We start from the raw sequence: 7,858 nt of genomic DNA, 5'->3' as shown, positions 1-7,858 counted from the left end.
TATGTTTGGCTCTATCCTAGGTCTCTGGGCCATCCAGCCTCTAGTCCCTAGGACTCCTGGAAGGACTAGATGTGGGCTCACTCTCATGGCATGGGTCTCAGGCTGGACCAGTCATTGGTTGGACACAAAATTGGAAAATCTAAAAGAAATGGACAAATTTCTTGGTGGATACCATATAGCAAAATTAAATCAAGATCAGATAAACAATTTAAATAGACCTGTAATCCCCAAGAAAATAGATGAAGTCATTAAAAGTCTCCCAACCAATAAAAGCTCAGAGCCTGATGATTTTAGCACAGAATTCTACCAGACTTTCAAAGAAAAGCTAACACTAATACTCCTCAAATTATTCCTCAAAATATAAACAGAAGGAACATTGCCAGATTGTTTTTATGAGGCCAGAGTCATCCTGATAACCAAACACAAACAAAGACACAACAAAGAAAGGGAATTACAGACCAATTTCCCTCATGAAATTGATGCAAAAAAATACTCAATAAATTACTTACAAACAGAATCCAAGAACACGTCAAAAAGATCATCCACCTTGATCAAGTAGGCTTCATTCCAGAGATGCAGGAATGGTTCAACGTATGAAAATCTGTCAATGTAATCCACCATGTAAATCAACTGAAAGATAATGTTTTTAAAGATGTTTAGTTGTGTTTCCTTTTGTTAATGCAAGTATCTAGGTCATTTGCAAACATGCTGTTAGTTTCATTTAGACTTGATTTTTCAAGTAGAAAGAGAATCCACATAGATATCAGGAAACTGCATTGAATATAATCAAACACACACACACACACACACACACACACACACACACACACACACACACATTTTGGTTAGAAGTAGTATCTTAAGAGTACTGTGTCTTTTCAGTCAGGAATAAAATACCTTGTTTTCTGAGTACATAAAATATTTCCTTCAATAAAAATTAATTTAATTCTAAATTTCTTTTACGTTTTCTGTTTAATCCATTCAAGAAATTTTACACTGTGCAAAGCCATAGAAAAGGTTTCACTCAGTGGTGTGCATTTTTAAACACTTACAGAATACTACTGCTTTTTTGATGTATATCACACCATTTTCTAATAAACTGGTTTTCAGGATAACTGGTTCTTGAAGATATTTTTAGTTCATATTTTAGATTTGCTTGAGTATATATGGAAATCAAGTATAAATAAATACAAAGTGTTTAGCATGCTTCATCCTTGTACCTCATTTAGAGCCTTTTGATAAGTTCTTGGACAGGAGGGGACTGTCAGTGAATGTTAGAGTCTTGGCATCAGAGCAGGCCCAGTGAACTCTGTGCTGTGCATTGGCTCAACAGCTGTTTGGTTTGCTGGGGTTTATATTATTTTTCATTATTTCTAATCAATTTTAGGTTTGTATGTAAAGCTCTGAGTCTGATGATCACATTTCTGAAGCCCAGGTGTTTGTGTTTGTCCTCCTGTCCTGTCCCCACCCACTCCTGCAGGTCCCCTTCCACTGGCGAGTAAGACCCCTTCTGCTTTACACTCTCAGCATTTGTTTAAGGGAAAGAATGGTCTGTGTACCCAACTTTTACAAGTTTATGTTTGTTTCATATAATGCACATGGAAACCTTCTGTCATTCAAAAAAAAAAAAAACAGTATATGATATACAGCATCATTGGCATCCGAAAGAGCTGGAATGTGGACTTTTCTCAATAAAGTAGTATGTGTTGGTTAATAACATGTAGTATGGAAAAAGAGTGTCTTGGTTTAAATTTCCAATTCTACTTTTAACTCACAGTTTGATCTTGTTCCCTTTGCTTCTTCTTAAAAGGAAAACCATTTTGTGGTCTTTGTAGTGCAGTCAACAACAACAGCAACATCAATCATTTATAGGTTCTATAAAGATTGCATTGGATAATATATGAAAACCCCAAGGTTTGCCATCTGACACTATTGAGTAAGCATTATCTGTCATTATGATTTCTGCTGTGATTATCTTGAAATTGCACCTTATTCTAAACCCCTCCCATGGAATGCCTTGAGATGATACTTTTATTTTTTATGATCCTATATATCCTTTGGTTATACAAAGTCTGGCACATAGTCTGGTTTTCTGTTCTTTTCCATTAGCTATTGTGTTTTCGATTAGACTGTATGACTCTTGAACACTCTGCATTTATCTTGGTGTCTTAAAACTCAAAACCTACCTAGGAGATACACAGTGTATTTTATGATTGATTGAACTATAAAACTTCCTTACTTTCTCTTCTTATTTCTTTTCCAAGTTTTGATTCTTAATTTTGTTAGTGAAATTCATTTTCATAATTACCATAAAATACCAACTGATTGTGGTAGAACCTAACCCAAACAAAAAAAAGCTACCTTTTAGGCCACAGCTCATATTTTCCACATGTAGAAATCATGAGCATCATGGACAGTCATACTATATTTCCCATTTTAAAACACCGGTCAGCAAAGTGAGGCACACATCCCAGTTGGGTCCACACCAGCTTTAAATGCCAACTGCTTTCTGCCCACTGTCGTCTCTCCAGCCTTTGATTCTCCAGAGCTCACTCCCATAGTCACCAGGATGTTTCAGTGATACCTTGTTCTCATCCAACTGAAAGTGAACCTTGATATTACCCATACAATACTTTTTATTCTTTGCTCAGCGTTCTGATCAGGAAATGCCAATGCCACGATTTCAAATGCTGGGATGTTAAAACTCAGCATTGACTTTGACTGATAACATTTTACCTTGCAGCTTGTTCAGTTAGATTGGGCTAGAGTTCAGCCACTTCTTTGTGCCTTCCTTATTGCTAACTTAATTCCCACGTTTTCTGTGCTTCTGTGCTCAGCTTTCACAGCACACACTTGTCTCGATAGCAGCCAATGAGAGAAGGTCAGTTGACCTCGTCAAACTATGCCATGCTCTAACCAGTGCCCTTCTGTGCTTGCCCATCTTGGAGAAAAGACTGCCTTTAAAATGGCCTCCAGACCCTGAACACTGTGCCCTCTCCTTCTTTACTTTGCCTTCTGACATTGTTTTCTCTCCCGCTACTGCCCGCTTACCCTCCACCCTCAGCCCTGATTCTGCTTCAGCATATCGGTCTTCTGTCTGTTTCTGAATACTCCATCTAAGCCCCAGCATCATTGGTGAGAATTTTCCTTCACCTCTCTGATATCCCCTCCTTCCCTCATCTCCAGATTTTAAAAAAAAAAAGTATGTTTCTTGCGGAAGACTTTTAGATTTTTCTGATCAACTGAATTAGAGCACTTGCCACTGGTAGCCATCTCTCCTAACTACCCCTGCTTTATGTTCCATCCTAGCACTTTTCTTTGTTTTACTCATGTCTGCTTTTAGGTAGTAGCCCACCCCCACTGGAATGTTCTCACCTTGAGACCAAGGATTTGGGGGGTTTTATTCCTTACTTCATGTTTAGTATCCAGAAGACATTCAGTGCTTTTTTGTTTAATGAAGGAGTATAAGCATGCATTCCAGAAGCTCCCCCATTCACTAAAGCTTTATTTGTGGATGAATATTGACCATGAAAATATTATATATGTAGCTTGATTAGGAGTTTGACCCTTGGAAGCTTGTTACCCTGACATCACCCATGAAGACATCTCATGTATCGCAGGTATAAACCCCTCAAATGGTGGAGCTGCCAGAAGGATGTGATGAATGGCAGTCTGCAAACAAAGTGCCCTGGGAAACCACAAAATGCCAATTCTTGTCATATTGAGGTCAGTGCCATAGTGTTCAGAGTTCTTCCATGAGTCTGAGTTTCAATGGTAGGAGAGCATTCAATTTTCCAATAGCTTTGGACTGGTATAAAGACATGTGCCTCAGACCCAGAAAAGCAGCAGTAAGGGGCCAGCACTTTCTTCCTGACCTCAAGGCCATGTTCTGATTTTTTAAACTTTACAATAAAAAGACTATGCAAAGAAATAAACAACAAAGAACAGCATAGTAAAATACTCTGAACACTATGCCCCGGCATGAGAATTTCTTGGCCATCGGCTATCCAGCTTACTACATAGACCTACAGAAATGAATGCATGTCCTATTTCAAGCCAGACCCTACAATTGTAGCATTTAAAAGCAAACAATACTGAGTCCTCTTTGTGTGAGATGCTAAAAAAAATGTCTTTTAGTCCAGTTTTATTTTATTTGTAATTTTTTGGTGACTGTTCATAAACACAGGAAGAGGGTTAGACAGACAGACAGGAAATTAATCAAAGGCTAATTTGGCTAGCCCAGTTGCACTGGGGTCTACTCTCTCCATCTTCTAAACAATAAGATTATGGGTGGCTCACACCCCCTCTGGTATTTACATGAGTTTTGGAGTCCCAGACTCTGGTCCTCATACTTTAACACTTAGCAGTCTACCTAGCCCTGTCACCTGTCACTCTTGTTTAGATAGCAGTACAATGTAAAAAGAGGTAAACACAGCTGTACATTCTCCCAACTTTTCAAAACTAAGTGCATTTTTACTAGTTGGTCTCACGCTCCTAAGAGTGTGTAAAATCATTCTACGTTTACAACTAATTGCATTGATAGCTACCATTGCGTTCAGGAGCCTGGTACTGAAAAAACCACTGCAGACTCCACAGGACCAAGGATTAAAATGCAGAATTAACACAGGTCAGTGATTGGCTCTGACCACTGAGGGAAATGGTGGCATATGTCTTTGGGATGTAATGAAGCAGCACTATGCCTGATTTAAGATGATCTTAAGAGTAAAGCTGTTTTCTGTACTTCACGTTAATGAACAGATGGATCTGGTGTGGTGCGTTCTGACAAAGTGCTCTGAAAGCATGCTGCTTACAAGGCTGAAAAGCCTCTTCTCCAGCAGGGCCTGCCTTCCCGAGTCACACTGTCAGATTTCACAGGCCTCATAAGGGAAATGAAATGACTTTATAGGAGTGCAGGGGACATGGGCCATTTTGAGCCATGGGTAAAATGCAAGATTTTACGTTCAATCAACTGTGTGATAAAAACCACTTTGGTAAAATAGATATCAAACTCATAGGTCCCCAAAGCACAGCAAAGGGAGTAAGGCCGTGGTAAAGTGGTTACAGGTTGGTAAAATAAAGTGGGAAATTTGTAAAAAGAAATTGCAGTCTTCTACAAAATAGAAGAAAAAAGGTGCAGACAAAAGCATGCTCATACACACACACACACACACACACACACACACACACACACATACACACACGCACACAATGGGACCAGAACCCACATGTGAATCTTACACATTAAAATATTTTTATTGACTAGACTAGAGATCATGTGGCTTTTACCAGAGCCACACTGTCCCTGATCTTTGAGTGAATTTGGGAAGAGAGTCACCCAAAGCTGGATGACTTATGACATCCAACTCAGGGTTTGCTGTCCTCATCCCTGACTTTTTATAAGAACCAATGGAATGTAACAGTTCATGGAAAGAAAGTGTTCACAGGTCAGTATAAAATGGTGGAAGGATAAGCGTGAAAGGGTATTGTGGGAGTGTAAAGATAGGTGAAACATGTTCAGCTCATCAGCAGTTTTCCTTTGGTTGAATCTGAATTATGATTTCAAGCTGAAGTGTGGCCATTGGGATCATGTGTTTGAAAGTCTGGTTCGGCAACAGGTTGCACCCACTGGGGGAATCACTTGGGTGCGACTTTTGAAGGTAACAGCTCAGCTCTGTGCTTAGTTCCATTTTTGTTCTCTGATTGCTCTGTATGACCCAACATCTCAGCCCACTGCTTACATGATCCATCTCCTGCACCCACCATGCATTCTCCTTCCCGGTGGACAGAATCCCTTATGAAATCACAAGTCAAAATAAATCCAGTGCACTGATTCTTCCATGTAATTTATCAAAGTAATGAGAAACGTGATAAAGAATATAGTCTATATTCCTAACTAATGAATGTCTGCTCAATAAAGCATTAAACAAATACGTTTGTTAAAAACAAAGCTTAAAAAAAATGAAATAAAGGTGTCAATGTGTGGAGAGTTAATTGTGGTTCATGGGAGTTAATTACCATGATAACTGCAGAATAAATCATTATCTGATAGTGAAACAGTGAGATATAAAGATCTGCCTATAAAGCTAAGGAGTAAATCCACAGCACAATCATTCTGTGGGTCTTCCTAGCACTTTCTTCCAGTTCATTAAGAACAAAATCATTACAAAAGGCCTCTAATTTCTATCATCAAATATCTGTACTAGTAAGTCCCCCAATTTCTAGCACTAAAGGGTTCCTCACATCAAAGTAGGGTGTGTGACTTCAAGGAGCTCATTGTTAACTGATATCCATTCATCTCTTCATGGTACAGTTTTATAATCTAGTTAAAGGAACAGACAAATATAAAAACAACTATAAATCCACCAGTTTCTTCAATGGTACATGGTTTCTGTGTTGCTTTTTTTGCAGGCATTAGTACAATATCTAACTTTTAGAGCTGGAAAGGTGACTCAACGGCTAAGAACACTTTCTGTTCTTACAGGGGATCCAGGTTTGGTTACTAACACCAACATGGGTGCTCACAACTGCCTATAACTCCAGTTCTATGAGATCCAATGATGTCGTTCCTCCATCTTTCCTGACTCTCCAACACCTCTTCATTCATATTGGCATTGGGAGCTGCAGTGTATCATGCAGTATACTGTTTGGTACACTCAGACCCACCCATAAATGTTCACTGCATTGAGTCATTGGTCTGGTTCAAGGCCTGTGGCCTCTGGCATACCATCTCACTGGACCCTCACCCAAACTCCTCTTGAATATCCTGTTGGTTGCTGGGACCTACCTTCTCCAGCGAGGGGCAGAGCCAGCTCTCCTAGGCCCATGCCATCAGAGCCAGTTTTCTCATTCTTGTGATGAGGGGCAGGACCATTTCTCTTTAGGGGAGGCGGGGCTTTAGTGTCTAGCAAGGGGCAGGGCCAGTTATCTCAGAGCCAGTGAAGGATGGGACCTGCTCAGCATGACCCTCTGATTTCTATGACCCCCTGTGGTACCATGGGTCATTGAAAACAGTTTTGAGCTATATGTTAAATAAATTCTGAAAATATCACGTGCGCTTAGTATATGTCTTTTGTATTGATAAATAATTGTCTTTGGGCAGAGTCCTTAGATAGGAAATTTCTGTAATTGTAGAAAAGGTAACTTGTGCTCACACAGGGGGAGATTGTTGGTGGCATGGCTATGTGGCATTTTTACAGGGGAAGGTTTCTCATCATCTCTGCCTCATCATGAAAGTGTAACCATTGCTAAGTTTCCTGGCCCGACTGAGTCTCCCATCTCTTCTCTTGAAAATGAATAATAATTTCCCCCCTGCATTGTTATTTGGGAGTTGGATTGTAATTGTACACAGAGCTCACATGGCATGTTGCCTGGCACATACTAAATTGTCTGAGTAATTATAGGTGAGCACGGAAGGGTCAGGGGAATTCAGAAGCATCCTGCAATTCTGAGAAGTCATTAATAATGCAAGGCCATTGATAGAGTTACAAGTCCTTAAATAGATTTTCTAAGTTAATTAGTCTCCCAAATCATCTACTTTAAGTCCAGCTATGTTTAGCAAAATAAACTCATTTCCTTTTTTTCTTTATGAGAACATAGATGTGAAAAGCCGATGGCAACCCTACTTTAAATATATAAAATCAAAGTTTCGTTTTATGGGCCTCAGCCCTCCAGCATCACTTGAGACTTTCAGCCCTGAACCACATTATAATATATCATCTGCTTGGACTTCTGTTTCTTGGGTTTGGAGCTGACCTTAATGTTTTGAGGAAATTGTAGCTCATACAAGCTCAACATTAACTCTATCTTGATTGGAATTCACTCTTCATGTATGTATGTCTCCACACTTACTTGACAGCAA

The 7,858-nt window shown here is 39.5% G+C and overlaps 1 long non-coding RNA gene across 2 annotated transcripts in view; it reads right to left on the bottom strand.

Moving 5' to 3' along the window:
* Positions 1-500: 500 nt before the first annotated feature.
* Positions 501-7,858, bottom strand: part of LOC131921642 (uncharacterized) — a 29,095-nt gene continuing 21,737 nt past the window's right edge. The window contains exon 3 of one of the 2 annotated variants that reach the window (XR_009382046.1): positions 501-630. This is a non-coding gene — a long non-coding RNA (uncharacterized LOC131921642). The remainder of the gene's footprint in view (positions 631-7,858) is intronic. The other variant, XR_009382047.1, reaches the window with a different exon arrangement.

This window comes from Peromyscus eremicus, chromosome 11 (genome assembly GCF_949786415.1).
Source record: "Peromyscus eremicus chromosome 11, PerEre_H2_v1, whole genome shotgun sequence".
Taxonomy (NCBI): Eukaryota; Metazoa; Chordata; class Mammalia; order Rodentia; family Cricetidae; genus Peromyscus; species Peromyscus eremicus.
This window is presented reverse-complemented; position numbering and strand designations above follow the sequence as displayed.